This window comes from Setaria viridis, chromosome 9 (assembly GCF_005286985.2).
Source record: "Setaria viridis chromosome 9, Setaria_viridis_v4.0, whole genome shotgun sequence".
Taxonomy (NCBI): domain Eukaryota; kingdom Viridiplantae; phylum Streptophyta; class Magnoliopsida; order Poales; family Poaceae; genus Setaria; species Setaria viridis.
Genome location: NC_048271.2, coordinates 22153495 through 22159553, shown reverse-complemented (window position 1 = coordinate 22159553; position 6059 = coordinate 22153495). Strand labels below are relative to the sequence as shown.

At 42.1% G+C, this 6059-nt stretch overlaps 1 pseudogene; it reads right to left on the bottom strand.

Moving 5' to 3' along the window:
• Window positions 1–4525: 4525 nt before the first annotated feature.
• On the bottom strand, window positions 4526–5857 carry LOC117835427 (red chlorophyll catabolite reductase-like; annotated as a pseudogene).
• Between the last annotated feature and the right edge of the window lie 202 nt (window positions 5858–6059).

Sequence of the window (6059 nt, the reverse complement as noted above, 5' to 3'; positions counted from 1 at the left end):
GTCATAGGATTATAAGAATCTAGATAGTGGCTATAGATAAAAAATCTATATTATAGATTATAAATAGTTGGGCTCCTAGATTATAAGGTGTCTGATGGTTGGTTATGTCTATAATTTCAAAATTGTATAGTTTAGGGAGATAGTAGGATTATAAGTTATTTTAAGATTTGGATGGTTAGATACTATAGTCTACACAAGAATTTGGGTTGTTTGGATCTCATATTGATTTTTATATGGTTCCTAATTTGTATGAGATCCAAACAAGACTTTATAATAACTAATAAAGTATTAAATGATGTTATATTAGCATATTTAATGTAAATTAATGCTGAGTATGATAAAGTTAATATAGTTCATTTATGTAGAATGAGTAATATTAATTTTAGCACCAAATACAGTAATGGTACTTTTCATTGAAAGCTTTGCTAGTAGGGGTAATATAATTGGCACCGCACTTGAAGCTAGCGATGGAAGGTGTAGGAGGGAGGGAACGAACACCGACGAGAAAAGAAATTGCAATTCATATGCCATAAAAAAGAGTGGCATGTGATGGGAAGAAGCATACACCCAACTATGTCCGGTGCAGATTGGGCAAGTAATATGAGACATCAGCGAAGGAAGATTATATTATAGGTATCTTACAATTGTTGGAGGTCAGCTATTGACTATAGATGGTGTTAGGGAGAATTCAGAATTAGGTGATAAAGGAAATAGATGAACGTCCTTGTCCTTAATTAAATGGCATTTAGGAGACAATCTAATTAGTTTAAATAAATATCCTATATTTTTAAATAAATAACATTTAATACAAGCCAATTAATTTATTTAAAATTATTTACTAGTATTTAGCTTGCTGTCAAGTCTCAACGTTATTTGCTTGAGAAAGGAGGAAATATAATACTAAGACGTGGGCCAATATCATATTTGTATATTATGGTTAGATCTTGGCAGATGGTTATACATTGGTTAATCTACAGCTAGGATAGGAGCCAGACTACAACAAGACTAACTAGAGATGCCCTAATGTTTTAGGGGCTGTTTAAATACTATGGGTTAAATTTTAGATACTAATGAAGAGTATTAAATATAAACTAATTACAAAATTAATTGCACAGATGGAGGCTAATTTGCGAGACGAATCTATTAAGCCTAATTAGTCCATGATTTGACAATGTGGTGCTACAGCAACCGTTTGCTAATAATGAATTAATTAGGCTTAATAGATTCGTCTCGTGCATTAGCACACGGTTCTGCAATTAGTTTTATAATTAGCTCATGTTTAATCCTTGTAATTAGCATCAAACATGCCACGTGGCAAAGAGTTAAATTTTTAGCCCGATGATCCAACCACGAGCATCTCTGCCGTGCCGGTTCAAGCGCATTGATCATTGTACCACAGAGAAAATGAGAAAGAAGTGTCTTTGTCCCTGACCGTACGGAGAGGTGGGCCATGGGCCGGAGCTTTGGCGTCTGCGCCGATCGCAGCGGTGTGGTGGGAGTCCCCGTCCAGCAGATGATCCCAGCCCTCTGTTCGGGCAGCGCGCCCGTGACTGGACGGTTCGCGTGGTGCGCGTCCATCGCACGCGGACCCGGAAAAGGATCACGGCCGGTGGACAGATGGACGTGCTGGATGATCGACACGGCGAGGCTAGGCGTGATCTCAGACGTTCGTCCCACGGCGTCCGGGCTATTTAAGGACCAGCCGAGCGGCGCCTCCAAATCCCACTCGTTGGAAGTTGGAACCTTACCCGGTTTATCTCCTAGTAGCGATTAGATTACCTTTTACCACGGTTCTTGACTTGATTTCTTAACTTCTTTCCTAATAGATCGATTCAGTTGCTGTTGCATGTGTGTGGCGACTAGATTCCATATTTCGTGATTATCGGATGTGGGCCCTGCCAGGTGAATTTTGTGATGAGTTCGATCTGAAAGGCTTGTTCCGTGCCTCCACCTCCAGATCGATCTTTAAATTCGTCTCCTTGTTTTCTTCTGTTTTCACCTCTTTTATTCTTTGTTTGATCTTTGTCACATACATCCTCTCTGTCGATTCCTCAAAAGAAAATAAAAGATCTCTTTTTTTCAGCTGAGTGTATATAGGTTGTTTTATTCCTAAAAGCTCCTTTCTTGGTCCGTGCCAATGATGATTTACAATCAAGGTGAATTCTTTGTGTGAGTAGTGATGTTCTTGAGGCGTTCAACTGAGGCACGCGCGAATCTTTATTTCTTTTACTTCGTGGCCAATAATGCGTCAAAATCTTGGTTTTTTAGTTTGATGTGAGCTCGTTCTTTTCTGTCCTAGAGAGCTCTGTATGTGAGCTCGTTCTTTTTTAATTCTTCGCTCCTTTTAGTTTGATCTCCCTCATGGGGCCGGTATGCCAATGATGATGCTGAATTCTGTATGAGTTTATGAATATGCTGGTGTACAGCCATGGTGATATGCACTTGAGGCGTTCATCTGAGGCACGAGCCTACGCCTGAATCTGCCTGATAATTCCTTTTGTCGTATTTCCAAGTTTTGCTTTGTATAGAAATCTTGTCTTTTTATTAAAAAATTGCATCAGAATCCTTGTCTGTCTGCATTTTTGTGGAGTTGCAGTGTCGATTCGAAAATCATTTGCTTGGTCTTTGGTTTTTTCGAGCCTGTTCGCATGTTAATTTGTTCGAGTTCTGATCCTTAAATTTGGGGATTCGACAATCAGTTGCTTGTCTTCGGATTTTTCCGTTGTTGCATCGGCAGCTGATTTCCTAGCACCATCCGTTCTGATAATTCACTGTGTTGTGTTTTTCCTGCTTCACATTTGTGTCTGTGATTTTCTGTGATTTTCTTTTTTTATCTGTTCGCTTCAGCTTATTCAGCCAGCTTATCAGGCACTAAACAGTGTTTTCCTCTCACAACAAATCAGCCGTTTCAGCTTTTCAGCCGAACAGCCCGAAACGTAGATCAGGGATGCCGCACTGCTTGTACAGAAAGTGAAAGCGAGAACACCGAACCATACTCTTTTCATCTGTTGAATTAATTACATACATTCCGCGAGAGAGCTTTAGGCACCGCTGATCTGCATTAAGTTAGGATTGTACCATGCTACTGACGGCATTATTTTGGCTGATAGTACTTCTGATATCCAGGCAAAGTAGTACAATTGTGATAGACCAATTGTGTTCCTACAATAAGTGACAGTGCAAGGACATGTTCTAGAGCTTCATCATATAATCATTGGATGTCTTATCATCAATGCATCTCCTTTCCTTTCCTTTCCACACTTTCTGAACTGTAATGGTTGGGGATGCCCGTGATGATTTACGCTAATGGTGAATTCTGGATGAATATGCACAGGCATGGTGATATGCACTTCCAAAGCGTTCATCTGAGGCACGCAATTTCGTTTAACTTAATTTCTCTTTTACCTGAAACCTTTGCGTTTGATCGCCAGTCTGCAGTCATGTTTCCTCCATTAGTTTGGTTTCTTAACTCTGATATCTAGGGCTTGATTTTTTTATTCCGCCTGCACATGATAAATTTGCATGTGCACCTGAAAATCTATTTTATTGATTTGGCAATGCGTAATGGTCTGAATTATTCTATTTGTACTAGAACAGCAAGTTATCCATTCTTTTGATTGATGCTTGAATTCATGACTCGCAACATGGTTTTCTGAAAAATACAAGCAACGCAAAGTTGTGCAGTTGATAAAGATATTATTGTTGAGAAAATGGGTCGGATACAAAAATTGAGCAGTCAAACAATGTCAGTGTTCATGTTCGTCAAATGAATACACAATTCAATACTGGCAACCCAAATTGGATATCTGCTCAATCTGGCTGCAATTTTCTCATGACTTGTGTAAGATGAATTTGTCGGGGAAATAAATTTTAATGCAAAGTCCAAACGTTACTGAATCCTGTCAGATTGTGATAGCTGCCCTGACCAATCAAGCCCAGTGCATCATGGCCTTTGGAACCGGCTGCTTGACTGTTGTATCAAAGAGAACAATACTGCACGAAAAAGAAAAGAATACTACCTTTTTCTAAATCATCTTTGCAGGTACATAACATAACACCAAATTTTGCAAAAAGAAAAGAGCACCAACGCCTGAAGAGAAGTCTGAAAGGGCTGTGTTTGACATCTGACCAACCCAGTCATCTCAGAGAAAGAAGGGAAGCAAAGCAAGGAGAGAAAGCGCAAGGAAAGTAACGGTCCCGGCAAAGCTTTGCACCTAGCCATGAAACTACCACCAGCTTTCAGGAGTTGCTTTCTCCTACGCTCGGCTTTCACAAGGAATTTCAGTTGTAACATGGGACAGGTTGGGCATGAAAACTTGAAGATACTAGATGTGCACATCCTAATATCTTATCACATACTGTGCACCAATACGGATGATGATGGTATTACATGGAGCTCACAATTGCCATGGTTAATATCTAGCTCCATTTGTTCAAACATCCTCGATTAATATTTCTACATGCTATGGCTCTTGTACCCGAAAGGCCTTCCTGATTTCAGATGTGACGACTAGATACATTAAGATCAAACATCGTCGACTGACTTTGATCTTACAATTTGATCCCTCTTGCGAAGGAGTCCCTAGCTGTATCATCGGCAGCAATCAAGCCAAATTTGAAGAACCTCCATAGCAACCCTCGCTAATCATCCCTTCGCAATCTATTCCAAGGTGCCCTCTCCTCCTTGTCCAGAGTCAATGCTGACCATTACTGCTGTTGGTGAACTGGCTCTGCTCACCAAGAATGATGGTAATCGGTACGGACGAGCTTGCGTTAGTTCTTCAATCTTTGCACGCTGCTCGTCCATCCAAGTGTTTTCATAGTACTTCTGCAATAAGTCTGGGTGCAACACGAGATCTTTCCGTGGGGGTAGGTCAAGAACCACCACAATCGAAGTTGAGCTGCCCTGTATCATCTCCAAATCTCCAATAGTGGTCCATCTGTCGCGCCATTTAGGAAAATGAGAATCGATGTGACGTCAATGGAACCATCTGGGACTTTGCAGTGAAGCGAGGACTGCAGCATGTAATCGATCTGTAGACAAGTACAACACACAGCAGCTCCATTAGCCATTTCATTGTACATTTTACATGAGTGACAGAGCATGAAAAGTAATTCAAGTTTTTTATTGCCAAAAGACTGTTATTACGATGCCATTCCCATTGTTAGTTTCAGCTACTGTAATCGAACGTTTCAGACTGATCTATCACTCTATCAGCTCAAGAATTATAGCATATTTGACTGTGATACTCAGATTAAACTGCACTCATAGTTTCATTTATTTTTTTTGACGGGTCACCGGGGGGACGAAGAGTCCCACCTGAATTATATTACCACATATGCCGGCAAGCCGGCGATGGTACAACAATTGCGCGGTTACAGTGGCTTCAAGAGCTAGGATGGAAGTAGAAGGGGACGGAATAGATACAACACTAGAGTACAACAGAGGAACGGGAGGAACACAACTCGCAGACAATTCAAAGACAAAACATGTCACAACCGAAAGACAACCATTGATCACCGATCTGCGCCTCCACCAAACAACGTACTTGCCGGTTACATTGTGACCGTTGCACCTTGCCCCACCCCTCGTAGCTACGCCGTCCTGCTGCTGCCCTCCATCTGAGTGACCGCGCAGCAGGAAGGGGACTTAGAGCGGCGAAAGGACGCGCAAGCCAAAGCTTACCGGAAAACGACGACCTCCCTTGGAGCTGACGGCACCACCTCCAGCACATCCGAGCTCCACGTACCACCATTCAACGCCGCTCAAGGGGAGGAATCCTTGAGGGGGAATTGCAGCAGCGGTGGATACACCACCCGGCATTTGATCTTCTGACACCATCAACAAGGAGAGCATCGACGAAATAGAGGCCCCAGGAGAGGACGCTCACCGAATCACGCCGGCGGCAAACAGCCAGTGGCAGCCTCGCCAACGAACAGTAAGGAGGAAGGCATAAGAACACCAAGCAAAACGAACCAGCTTTGCGGTATGGCGGACGACAGTAGTTCGGGATGGGCGATCTCGTCATCACCTCCAAGGAGGACCACGACGCCTGAGG